The sequence below is a fragment of the Euprymna scolopes genome, chromosome 11, assembly GCF_053919585.1.
Source record: "Euprymna scolopes isolate OS-2025 chromosome 11, ASM5391958v1, whole genome shotgun sequence".
Taxonomy (NCBI): Eukaryota; Metazoa; Mollusca; class Cephalopoda; order Sepiida; family Sepiolidae; genus Euprymna; species Euprymna scolopes.
This window is the reverse complement of record NC_136492.1, coordinates 83,544,985-83,559,660: the sequence shown is the minus strand read 5'-3', so window position 1 is coordinate 83,559,660 and position 14,676 is coordinate 83,544,985. Positions and strand designations below refer to the sequence as shown.

Here is a 14,676-nt window from a genome sequence, read left to right as displayed (position 1 = left end):
AATACCTTTTTCTATTTATTTAAAAAGAAAATACAATTTTGTTATGTATGAGGCGTAGAATTGCATTAACTAGCAGAAGATCTAGCTAATTTGCATATTCTTTTAAACATTCATTTTAATTAATTCCCTATTAGATTCTTCGGTTTTCTTTTTTTTATTTTTTTCACCCCAAACAAGGCACATTGCCACTTTGGTGTAGGGGGCTACTATCAGGGGAAACATCTACTGGGATAATATGTAGGGATTTGGGCAGCAAGATGTCGATTCACGTTATGGGATGACCATCTTTAGTAAACTATTACATGTAAATATATGCATGCACATATTCTAAATGATTTATACTTGTATAATATTTGCGTACAAATGGCATAGTAAACACAAAATTGTTTCCATATATATTATGTATACGTATATATTTTTTGTTTAATCTGTCTATATGTCTATCTATCTCTAAATCTATCTATCTATACTCCTATAAATTCGTGTTTCTTTTGTGTGTACTGATATTCATATTAAAACCCCTCTTCACTATATATTTAAAAAGAAACTACAATTGTGTTACATATTGGTTGTGGAATTGCATTCACTAGCAAAACATCTACCTAATTTGCATATTCTTTTAAACATTTATTGCAATCAATTCCCTTATAGTGTGTTCAGTTTCCTTATGGGGTGATCATCTTTCGTTAACTATTACGTGTAATTATATTCATGAAGATATTCTACATGATTTATACTTGCATAATATTTGCGTAAAAATGTTACAGCTAACACAAAATTGTATCCATACATATCTATCTATCTATCTATCTATAAAAGTGAAAGTGTCTGTGTGTCTGTGTGTCTGTGTACATTTCCCTTCTCAATAACTTAATTTTAAGTCTACAGAATCGAAATTTGATATACAGGGTACTGAGAGTTGGGAAAATCTATGTGATGGGGTTTCTGTCAGAAATTTTGCTGTTAATGGGTCAAAGTTCAACGATTTGACCTTTGAAAACTCTACCAAAATCCTCCGAGAATTGTTGGTCTAAACACTTGAAATTTAAGGTATAGGTTCCGTGTACATGGATCTAACTTAATACCTCAATTCCGCCCAAAACAATTAATGTGAAGGGGTCATAATAAGGGTCCAAGTAAAAAAAATCGACCGTTTCTTTCTGTTTGTTTTTTCTCAGCGTACACCTTCAAACAGCCGGGCAACGCCGGGCACCCGTGATAGTATATATATATATATATATATATATATATATATATATATATATATATATATATATATATATATATATATATATATGCGTTTTATTTTTTATTACCGTATCTTTCTATTAATTTACATTACTGTTTCGGCTACACGGCCGTTTTTTGGCCGTCTTTTTTTTTTTTTTTTTTTATTACATTTTCACCCCAAACAAGCAAATTGCCACTTATGTGTAGGGGGCTACTATCAGGGGCAACAACTACTGGGGTACTATGTAGGGATTTGGGCAGCAAGGTGTCGGTTCACGTTACACTTGAACTTCTGCACGTCAGTACTGTTGGGGAAGCAGGGACCTGGAATGGAATTCCAGAGTCTTGCGGTTCTGGGGAAGAAACTATTGGAGTAAAAAGATCTTTTACATCTAGGGGCCTCTACAGTGTGGGGGTGGGATCTAGTAGCCTGTCGGGTTTGTCGAGGGTGCTCGCGTCGTGGGGGCACAAGTGATTGCAGTTCATCAGAGCATTCACCACTAAAATACTTGGAGAACAGGCAGAGGGATGCAACATTTCGTCGATGGGACAGAGGCTGAAGCTTAGATGCCAGTTCAGGGCCTATCAGATTTGCGACTCTCTTTTGAACCTTGTCAAGGAGCGAGAGACTAGTAGCAGATGCACCAGCCCAGATGTGGCAGCAATACTCCATACATGGGCGAATGGTGGCCTTATAGAGGTACAGGAGACTTTCGGGTGTTAGTAGTTTTCTAGCACGGTAGAGAGAGCCTACCTTTCTTGCAGCGGCCCTGGCAATGCCTTCAATGTAATTGTTCCAACTCATGTTTCCTGTGAACGTTAGGCCAAGGAGTTTGAAAGATGGACTCTCAGATAAAGAGTCGTTGGCCATTGCTATTGGTGGTAGAGAGGGTTTCTTGTAATTATTGAATGAAACTAGTTTAGTCTTGGCAGCATTGAACGCGATCAACCACTTTTGCCCCATTCCACTACAGATTGGAGGTCTTTCTCTAGTGTTTCTGCCATTTCTTTAGAAATGTGTTCATTCGTCTTCCTGTCGTGTCTGCCATAGAGTGTAGTGTCATCAGCATATATACCCATCTCAGAGGCAATGTTGTCGGGGAGGTCATTTATGATATCAGGAACAATAGAGGTCCAAGGATAGAACCCTGGGGCACTCCCGCATTTATATCATATTGTTTAGATGTGCGACCGTCGAGGACTACCTGGATGTTTCTCTTATCTAAGAAGGATTTAATTATGTTAAGTATTCTACCAGTGATACCGTATGATCTGATTTTACTGAGGAGACCCTCATGCCATACCCTGTCAAAAGCCTTAGATATATCTAGAGCTACCGCTCTGCCTTCCCCCGCTTTGTCCAGTGATTGGTATATACGTTCAGAGATCACGGTGAGGATGTCTGCTGTGGAACGGGCTTCTCTAAATCCATATTGTTTGTCAGTCAGTAGTTTAGCATCTGTAAGATGATGGACTAGAGCATGGTTAATTATGGTCTCAAATATTTTGGCAAAAAGTGGGAGGAGGCTAATGGGGCGATAATTTGATGGGTCTGTCCTTTCGCCAGAATTCTTGATTACTGGTACAACAGAAGCAGTTTTCCAACAGCCCGGAAAGCAAGCTTCATTAAGACATTTGTTGTAGAGTTTGGAGAGAACTGGAGCTACTTCGGCTGAGCACTTTTTTAATAGCACAGCTGGGATAAGATCGGGTCCACATGCTTTTGAGGTGTCAAGGTTTTTTTTTTGATAGCATGCACCTGAGCAGGGGTGGTTTTCAGATCGTCTAGTGTGGCGTCTGTCCGCATAGGAAAGTCAGGTAGGGGGTGGTTGGAAGGGTCCAGTGTGGAGTTTGAGGCAAACCGACTGACAAGCATGTTAGCCTTGTCGGTTGCTGAGGAGACAACCTCGTGATTGTTGGTTAGTGGGGGAATTGTTGATTGCCCATTATTTACTACACTGTTGTAGATTTTCCAGAAGTCTCGAGTTCCTAGTGTTTGTGCTTCGATGCGCTTTTTAGTGGTTTCCGTAAATTCTCTCTTAGCTGTCGCTATTTCTTTCTTAACGTTATTTCTAGCTTCTATATACTTCAGTCTGTTTGAACTGGACTTATGTCGGTTAAACCTACGGTATGCATGCTGCTTTTGAGTAATGGCAGTTGCACAAGTCGACGTAAACCATTGGGGAGAGTGGGGCTTACTATAAAATTTCCGCATGGGAACATGCGCTTCGATTGCAGTTTTAAACCAGTCAGTGGTCTCGTTTGCACACTGTTCAGCAGGGAGAGAGAAAATATTTTTCCATGGAGCATCTCTAATTAGTTCCCTGATGGCTTCCCAGTCAGCCTTATTATAATATCTCGTTGTTTTGAGCACTGGCTCTTCAGTTTTGGGTCTAGAGTTTAGGGCGATTTCAACCATTATCACTGCATGATCAGCGTTCCCGAGTGGGCTGTGGGCCTTCGCTATGCAGTCATCGGGAACTGTGGTCAAAAACAGATCTAGAAGTGATGCGTGTTGTTCTTCCTGGTCAGGGAAACGGGTTGGAAACGTAACAATTTGTGATAGGGAGTGAGATATAGCGAAGCTATGGGTTGTGCTGCCCGCTGCCTCTGTGTGAGTAGAGAATCCAAGCCAGTTTTTGTGGTGGACAAAAAGTCGCCAAACACATGTATTTGTGCGCTAGTGTCGAGGGGCAGTGCCGTGTCTATGCTGTCAGATACTTTGTGTATTATGGAGCAGTCCTGAGTCGAGGGAGAGCGGTAGAGAAAATAATAGTAGCTAATACTGTGTTGCACGTTTAGTCTAAAGCACATAAAGGCTTGATCATCTGTTTCTAGGTTTGTTTCTCTAGTCAAGGGAAGGGTATTACGAATGTAAACTCCAAGTCCGTGCATATGTCTGTCAGAGTCCTTACGGCAGAGTGGGAGATATCCAGGCATGTTAAAGTGGTTAGAGGGAATGGAGGAGTGTAGGTTAGTCTCACTTAGTGCTAAGATATCCGGGGTATTTGTTAAGAGAAATGCTTCAACATCAGCTAAGTTAGTTCTAAGCCCACGGATATTTGTGAATGAGAGCCTCAAGGGAGGAGGCAAGTTGAATTTGTTTGTCCCTAATCCTGGTTTAAGCTTATTTTTAGATTGTACTGTCGTCATATTTTTTTAAGAGTTTCGGTAAGGGGGAGCTAAACAAGAGGTTATGCGGAGCTTCACACATGCATCACAAGTAGACCATCAGCTGACCTTTCTCCAATTAGGATTGTGGCCTCAGGAAAGCCAACCGGGGATGAGTGCAGGGTTCCTTTCCATGCGCGTCATGGCACTGCAAACAACCCGATATTATTCAACTGTTGATGGAGCAGCCGCTCTAAGCGCTACCAAAGAGTTAGGGCTCCTGTACTACCAGTCGGGAACAGCAGCCAGGAACTGTCAATCCGGTACCCTCAACCCTTTAGAAGAAGGTCAACCCAATCTAACTGCTCAGGCATATCTTATACTCAAGCACTCCCAAATGTTCAGTTTTAGGGGTGGGGCATGCTGGGAATGGGGAAGAACGGCGTTTATTGCCCTAGCCAGGAAACAAGATCTACCGCTGGGTGTTTCTGTCGAATCACTGAGATAGTGTCTCTGCGCTTGACTAATAGGCAAAGAAGGAGTATGGAAGCCGGGCGATAGACAGAGCCTATCTACTCCTTAAGCAATTTAGGTTTGCAAACCGGTGAATTTGTTTGAGTCACCAGCTCTAGGAAGGTTGTCATCCAAGACTGAAGAGGCCTCTCTCCCCTTTGGTTTAGTTTCAGAGTTTTCCTTCTCCTAGACGGATGATCTGGGAAGACCTACTGGGTCCGTCAGCCCTGAGAGGGTTTTCTCTGCGCCTAGGTTCTAATCCAGGTATTTCTGCGACCCCGCGTTGTTAGTGTTACTGGGTTAGTTTGTGGGGGATTATATCTACTGATTAGTTACACTCCTCAAAGTGATTTAGGGACATGCTATTTACTTGTTAATGGATAAAGGGGGTGGGTGAAGTTCATGCAGTGTAAGCGTCTATGTTTGTAAGAGGGCTTGTTAGGGAGGAGATAATGTGATTTTAGTCGTACCCTTTTTTTTATTTTATTAATGTTAGCTTAGGTCTAGTATAGTGTTACAGTATGAGTAGGTATTAAGAATTGAGCTACGAGTTGTGCCCGAGCTATTTTAGATGATAGGAGGGTTAAGATGTAAGTGCAATATAGCATGGATAAGACAGCAAGTATTGAGTCATGCGTAATTAGGTGAATAGATATATATGGGCAGGTTTTCAGTAGGTGCGAATACAGTTGGAGTTGTAGGTATTTTTTAGTAAGAGTCATGGGGCGTTTTGCATAACAAGGAGTGGCGTTTCAATAACGTAATTAATCGTTGCAAAACTCGAGGAGACAGTTGTGTAGTGCATATCGCTTTGTTTCTGGGTACTTTGGCTGTTAAGTACCTGCCTTTGTGTGCATAGGCTGTTAAGTCCCTTACTGGATAGGAATGAGCTGTAATGCATGCCTTAGAGGTAGAAATGTATAGATGTTTAGTGATGGTTATTAAAACAGTTTGCATGTGAGGGATTAGGGGCTGGAAGTTAGCGATTCAACTACAGATGCGGAGCAATGTGGGAGTTTAGTGGCGGATAGGTTGGAAGGAGTAGATTGTTAGCGTTCAAGAGAAGAGGGGTTATTTATTTACAGATGGATTTCCATTAGGATTTTTGAGTTACAGGTAAGGTTTAGTCTGAAGAAGGGAGGAACTTTTTTTTTTTTTATGCATGCAGGTAAGACAAACGCAATCGTCTTGGAGGTAAAATGTATAGGATTTCGTAGCTAGCTATTAGGTTTTTCCCTCCCAGTTATAGGGACAGCTAATTCGTTGGGATTTGGAATTGTAGTCATTAAGGTCAGGCGCAGAGTGTTGCATCTATTCAGAAAATTAGCCCTAGTATCACAGCTGGGATTATGTATATTGCAGTTACAAATATAGTGTCAGTCAAATTATGAGCCACGTGCAGTGGTTTGGTATGGTATGGGTATCATGGAGGACACTTACATACAAGCAAGCGTACGGTGATTGCATATATTAAGTATACAACTCAAATAAAGTTCTTCTGTCTTCTATAGTATAAAGAAAGGTGGTCCTAGCTCTGTTCTATATTCTTGCATAGGCTATTCGTTTTCGAGTAGAGTTCTTCTGACCTTAAAAACGGCTCGCGTGGGACTAAGTGTTAGAGACCATTTTTACGCATATGTAATTAAAATGCATTAAATTAATACATTTAAAGAGAAGGTATACACAGTTGGTAAAAGCAAAAAGAGAAATAAATAAACAAAGTGAATAAATAAATAATAAAAAATAAAGTAATAAGAAACGACTCGCATGGAAGCAAAGAGTTAAAGACAATATATGCGCATATAGTTAAAATACATTAGTCAAAATTTAGAAAAAAAAAAAAAGCAGTTGTCATTTTGGTAATATTAGGATTTGTTAAATTAACTTAGCTTATATTGTTTGCCCATTTTCAAAATTTTCGCGTCTGTCAGCGAGCGACCCCCGTTAGTGTGACGGCTTCACTTCCTTTCCCCGGATTTTATATCTATTTATAGTTTATAGTGCGCACATGTGTATGGTAATTTTACTTTTTTATTTTTTTATTTTATTCTTTATTTTTTTTTTATTTAGGTTAATCTTCTGTCTTCTATAGTAGAAAGAAAGGTGGTCCTAGCTCTTCTATATTCTTGCATAGGCTATTCGTTTTCGAGTAGAGTTCTTCTGACCTTAAAAAAGGCTCGCGTGGGACTAAGTGTTAGAGACCATTTTTACGCATATGTAATTAAAATGCATTAAATAAATACATTTAAAGAGAAGGTATACACAGTTGGTAAAAGCAAAAAGAGAAATAAATAAACAAAGTGAATAAATAAATAATAAAAAATAAAGTAATGAGAAACGACTCGCATGGAAGCAAAGAGTTAAAGACAATATATGCGCATATAGTTAAAATACATTAGTCAAAATTTAGAAAAAAAAAAAAAAAAAAAAGCAGTTGCCATTTTGGTAATATTAGGATTTGTTAAATTAACTTAGCTTATATTGTTTGCCCATTTTCAAAATTTTCGCGTCTGTCAGCGAGCGAACCCCGTTAGTGTGACGGCTTCACTTCCTTTCCCCGGATTTTATATCTATTTATAGTTTATAGTGCGCACATGTGTATGGTAATTTTACTTTTTTATTTTTTTCTTTTATTCTTTATTTTTTTTTATTTAGGTTAATCTTCTGTCTTCTATAGTAGAAAGAAAGGTGGTCCTAGCTCTTCTATATTCTTGCATAGGCTATTCGTTTTCGAGTAGAGTTCTTCTGACCTTAAAAACGGCTCGCGTGGGACTAAGTGTTAGAGACCATTTTTACGCATATGTAATTAAAATGCATTAAATAAATACATTTAAAGAGAAGGTATACACAGTTGGTAAAAGCAAAAAGACCTCCCTGACAACATCGCACGGTCGCACCCCCCTTGACCTCATTCACTCTTTCACTCTTTCATCCCAAAATAGCGAACATTTCTGTAAAAGTCTGAGGACGCTACAGACGGCCAAAAAAACGGCCGTGTAGCACAAACAATAATGTAACTTAAAAGAAAGATACGGTAATAAAAAATAAATTGCATATTTGCTCTACAACAGTATTGAGCACCTTCTTCAGTTTATATAAATTACCATCTCAGTATACATATATATATATATGTGTGTGTGTGTGTATGTGTGTGTGAACATGTCTGTGTGTCTGTGTACATTTTTCTTCGCAATAACTATGTCAATTTTTACTCTACATAACTTGATATTTTATATGCAGGGTACTGAGATTCGGAAAAATCTATCTGATCGGATTTCGGCCAGAAAGTTGGCTGTTAAGGTATCAAAGTTCAACGATTCGATTTTTGAGAACTCTACCAAACTCCTCCGAGAGTTTTCAGCCTAAACACTTGAAATTTTAGATATAGATTTCCTGGACATGGATCTAATTTAATTGGAGCCCAAAACAAAAAATGTTAAGAGGGCCATAATCAGGATCAACGTTAAACAAAATGACCGTTCTTTTTTTCCTTTTTTTTTTTTTTGCTAAGCATACACCCCCAAACACCTGGGCACGCGGGGCTGAAATGCTAGTATATCTATAAAAGTGAACGTACCTGTCTATCTGTGTGTCTGTGTGTCTATGTATGTGTGTACATTTCCCTACGAAATAACTTTTTTTTTTAATTTTAAGTCTAAAGACTCGAAATTTGATATACAGGGTACTGAGATTTGGGAAAATGTTTGTAATCGGTTATCGGACATAAATTTGGCTGTTAAGGGGTCAAAGTTGAACGATCTGACAATTTTTGTCTGAACTCTTTAAATTTTAGATATATGTTCCTTAGGCATGGACATAACGTAGTAACTTGATTTGAGCACAAAACAATACATTTTAAGGAGTCATAACAGAGGTCAAAGTTAACAAATTTGACTTCTGCGGTCTCTACCTAATTACTCGGACAATTTCTGGTGTAAACATTTGAAATTTTACAAAAAGGATATTCAGAGATAGGGTAAGCTTTTTCATCGGTTCGGGTGCTCATTATTCTGGGTTTAGCGTATTAAGCAGTAATATACAAACCGCTATCTGTGTAAAAAAATTCTCTACCCTCACAGCAGCAGCAGCAGCCGGATAACGTAATGAAAAGAAGCCTTGACGTTCTTTTGTGCGGTCGGGTTTCGATCCTTGCTTGAGGGAATTGTCTGCGTAGCCGCACTGATGAGCAGTGATACAGAGGAACAGTTCTGTACGTGGATCACTATATATATATATATATATATATATATATATATATATATATATATATATATGTGTGTGTGGGGGGTGTACCAGTCGTTAACTGGGTTCAATAACAGCCTACAGAAAATGGACTGTGATTGATAAAAGTATGATAGGTTATGAAAAGGAGGGGGTTGTAAAGATATAGGTGTTGATACTAAAAAAAATTACTCTAAGCAGAATATGGTGAAAGTAAAGCTAGATTTCACGAAAATATATTTTTTATATCAACTTTGTTTCCATTCGTAGCCAAGAGTGACCAACAAAATTATGTTTCCTTACAAAGAGAAAATATTATATATATATATATATATATATATATATATATATATATATATATATATATATATATATATATATATATATATATAAAACAATATAAATATACAAGAAATAAATGTTACCATCGTTAATAAAATTTACTTTTATGGGAGAGAAGTTCATTGGTTTGTATTTTTAAGTAGTTTGTAACGAATTGTTTTTTAAATTCACGAACCGCTTTAAAAAAAATCAAAATGGCAGCGACATTGAAATTAAGAGCCCCGTTTTCAGTTTGAAGGGAGGCACCTGAGCATTCTGTGTTAACAGTTTAAGAGTATTCCGTCAACGTAAGACATATTTGTTAACATATTCTAATGTTTTCCGTTATTTTGCGCTTGAGGAATATTCGATTATAACATGGATAGTTTATATAAAAATTCATTTAAATAATTATCACCTAAAATATCTTTTCAATTCCGGTTCCCTGAATTTTTTCAAGTAAAGAGCATTAAAAACTATTTTAAAACAAAAACGACGTGAATTGAACTTATATTTACTATGGTAACATTTATTTCTTGTATATTTATTTTTTGTGTAGTCGTTTGATGGATTTTCTACTAAACACTCTTACTAAATTATATCGACGAAATATCAAAAAATAAAGAAACTAAAACAGTTTTGAAAAATAATGAATCTTTACTTACTTTAGTAAAATGATCCGATACAGCAAAATTGGATATGAAAAAAGTAAACACGTAATTACTACACTATCCCATTGATTACTGTACGCACAATAACACTCATCCCCTAGTGACCCTTGGGCCTTGATAAGTGGTGAACTCCATGTAAAAAAGGTATTTTTAAAGCAAAGAATCGATATAAATATGAATCAGAAGAAAATGGCGTACTTTTCAAGCAGACCAGCTTCGTTTCAGTTTTAAAGTATTGAACGGTGTAGTATTGCGCCGTCGGATTCAGTGTTGTACTATTGTAATGTAAAGAACATGCAGAAAGGATTTTAGTCAACTGAATTCCTTCTAGTACACTGACAAAAAAGCTTAAACAGATATATAAATAAAAATAAAAAGGTTATGCAAATGTTTTTAAAAGATAAGTAATCACGTTAGCAGGATTTTTCTTTCTTTTGACACGATAACAAGTAACGTTCTCATTTTTTATTATTCATCTATTCATCTATTTTCGAAAGAGTGTCACGCGCAAGTGGATATGGAAAAAACAGAGTTATGCAATATTTGTGTCGGGAATTGTCTTAAGTTCTGAATTTTTGGGGGCTTTCACTTTAATAAGCCCGTGATTGAACTCAAAGAAATAAAGGCTAACATAGATTAAGATAAAAGTTAATGTGTTATTGTGCACCATCACCTCTTTTAAAAACCTTGTTAAACTTTGTGACATATTTACATTCTCTGGAGGTCAGGCGCGAACGAACAACCAATAATTTTATTATACCATATTTCTTCACACTGAAACATAATTATCAAAGTATCCTTAAGCAAATAGATATAAAATGTCTTTGTTTAAGTTTGTGCCATATTCCCATGGAGTACAGGCGCGAACGTAGACCCCACAATTTTATTATACCATCACTATTTAAGTTGAAACATACTTATCAAACTATTCTTATGTACATCTATATCAAAAACCTTTGTAAACGGTTTTTTTTTCATTTTTTGTTTCCATATTTTAGGGGGCAAGGCGCGAACGCAGAACCCACAAGTTTTTTATGAACCACCGTTCTGCCAGATCAAGCATACCCATTCCTGATCCTCGATACATCTTCTATCATTACATGCAATCAGTTTTCTTTTTTAAATAGTCAACCATATAGGAGCCTATTCGTGACCAGACAAACACACAGACACATTCAGGTTTATATTATAGATATATCGTTCTAATTATCTCTCTAAAGACAACGCGTATCCTCATCAATGGTAGACACGTGTGTAATTGTGATGCAGCTGTTGAGCAACCCCAACCACACAACTCCTGAATTAATGCTACTTTTATCCAGTGGCAAGAAGTTCGGGATTACTAGACACCATACTCAAAGAAGTGGAAAATACCATTTGAGATTCCTAAATTCTCACCCGTTTTTTAGTATTGACTTCAAATTTGCCTAATTTATTTGTATGTATAAGACTCAACAGAGATAAGAAAACGTTCATAAGAAATATCCTTTACACACCCACACGCATAGTTTCTTAGTATCACCCAGTATAAAGGATGTTCTTTCAGAAATGTATTCACATCAGAATGGAAGATCCATTTGCCAAGCAGATTATTACTCTTTGCGAAATATTTTCTTTCAAGTCATTTGGCAGCAAATTCAATAACTATCCGCTCGTCTTTTTTATATGTCTGGAGGAGAAACTAATCGATAAATAAGCACTCGGCTAAAGTAGACACGTCCGGCTCCGTTTATATTTCCTTTGGCTATATTATTATTGTAATTTTTATGAGTATACTAATAGAGAAAGTTACAATTCCCTTAGCTTTTTAACCAGTTGTCTAAAACATTGCATATGGTAAAGAGGGAATCTAATCCGAACAATATTATACGTTTATACAAAACATTGCGGATACGTGGAAATTCCGCAATTGTACCATTGTATGTATATTATTATTTATTACGGGAACTTATCTCTCCCTATCTCTCTCTCTCTCTCTCTCTCTTGCAACAATTTTTTAGTCTTCTTTTTATGAATATCCAGCAGAAAAAACCTGCCCCTAGGTTATATTATACCATAATTGGACAGGACAGATACTACGTTAAGAAATGTTCTGAATGACTTCACGGGTGTACTTAGGTTCTTCTGTCACTTGCATCAAATGTAATTTGTAAACGAAAGTCTATCTTTACTTTGGATTTGGTAAAATCAGACTTCACATTTATTAAATAAAAGGAGTGCAATAATGTAGACAATGAAGTATAATACAGTAAATATATTATACGGTAAATTAGTACCAATGTAGACAGACACAATAATAGTTCTATTTTACCCGACGCATGTGGAAGGCAGTTTATTAACCGAAAAGCACATTCAAAGCTGATTGTCTGGTACACATTTAGTACACGATTTGTCATCCAATGAAATATAAAAGAATACTAACATAAATTTAAGATATTCTACAGTTAAAACAAAAGAGTACAATGCCCTCAGAAAGAGCTGACATCGCTTATAATAAAATAAGGAACAATTTTATGTGCATTTTAACTGCCTATGCCTAATTTCCTTACTACCGCTCTGTTTCCTTCCTAATGCAATCGGAGAACTTTAGATTTAAACAACTCTTTCATCCGTGTTTACTGCTATATTGAATTGTGATAAAAAAAGGAGTATGCATATTAACATTTAGGGGGAGGTTCTGCATGAAACAGCTAACAGAAACATTCGGCTTAATAAGCCATATTTTGACATTTGGAAGCCTATTAATTGTTTATCCAGATAAGTATATTTCCAAATATAAACCTATACAGCTATATATGCACCTTCACATTTATTCGTCTGGTTTATGTATTCATTAAATCAGAGTAAGTGCTTAATTCCCTTCCGGCTTTTAAACCCTCTATCAGATTAACCTTTGCCATTTTCTCTCCCCTTTCTCCCTTTAAAACCTAAACTTCGACCATATACGATCGAGTTTGGTTATGAAATCCATATAATATTACAATCTAAACACGATTTTAAAACTTTAATATGAGAAACATATATATTAATTTAATATAGATTACCTATAGACGAGGATATCGGCAAAATATATTTAAAAAACTGCTTTCACATTTAATTTATTCCAGTAATTTGCCTGCTCAAATATCGAGATACTTAAAGGACTTTTCAAAGGATTCTTCCACATAGAAAATAATATATTACCACACATACATGACTTAGATTGTATACTTCAACATGGAATAGGCTTTAAAACCAAATTCGTTCTGGAATATAGTAGTATTCGTTGGATTTTATAACTGTTTCTTTATCCACAATTTTAAACTTTGAGTATTATTTTGGCACCACTATTTCAATATTAATTTTCAGTTTAATTGCTAAAAAGAAAAAAAATGTATAATCACCCGCATCTAGTTTGCTAATAACATTTCCTCCAATGAGATGAGCCATGCATTGAAAATCCATGGGTAAAAAAAAAGTTTTATAATTATTTTTACTCCTTAGTCAAAAAATACATAAGCATTTTCTGTTTAAATCATCCATATTTTTTATGACTATTTCCGGTATGTATACGGTATAATCACGTTGACACACCGGTTCTCGTCAGATCAACGAAGGTAAGCAACGTTGAGACTGGCTAGTAGCAGATGGGTTGCCGTTTTCTAATTCTAGGTGGTGTATGTGCTTTCCGCTTTCCGCTTATATCGGCATTTGTTTCCAGTCGTCCTGAACCTCCACTTGCTACTGGTATTTAATAATGTGGACTCAGACGAGTGTGGTTGGAGATTGTGCAATTCTTGTAACAAAAATTTCATGCGCAGGCACCCTCACAGTGGGTATCCATAGTCTGTCAAGACCGAAGGAATTCTTGTTGTACTTCAGATGTCAAAATATTCGTCTGCTTCCTATTTCATGGCCGCCCTGTCTTTTCAAAGCATACGCAAAGTCAACAATATTTTTAAAAAATATTTTAAAGTGGTTTCCTTAAAATAAATGTAATTTAACCCCGTTTGGTAAAAACAGATTTAAATATACATATGAAATATCTATCTATCTATCTATCTATCTATCTATATATATATATATATATATATATATATATATATATATATATATATATATATATATATATATCTAATTATAAAATACATATCAGCTTGGGTGTTTAAATCGTCCACCCAACATTGCTGATTCCGTTTCAAAAATTCCCTTTGCTTACATATTTCATGGCCGATCTCGCTTGAGTTTCATATTATAAGTTACTGATGCTGTTCAAAACATACACAAAGTCAACAATATTTTTGTTTTTACTCATTTAAAAGTATTTTTCTTACAAATAAATGTAAGTTAAACCTGTTATATAAAAACGATTTAAATACAAATATGCAATCTACCTATCAATCTCTTTATATCTATAAAAATAAAATTGTCTGTCGGTTTATGTGTTTCTTGTCTGTGTGTGTAGATTTCCCTACCAAACTACTCTGTCAACTTTCAGTAAACAGACTCAAGATTTGACATTGAGAAAACTTTTTAAAAATCTTTTTAATCAGATTTTGATCAGAAATGTGGCTATCAAAAGATCAAAGTTTAACGATTTTACCTTTGAAAATTCTACCCCAACTCCTTC

The 14,676-nt window shown here is 36.1% G+C and overlaps 1 protein-coding gene across 1 annotated transcript in view; it reads left to right on the top strand.

Moving 5' to 3' along the window:
* Positions 1-14,676, top strand: part of LOC145287952 (uncharacterized) — an 881,042-nt gene that overhangs the window by 249,779 nt on the left and 616,587 nt on the right. The window lies entirely within an intron of this gene.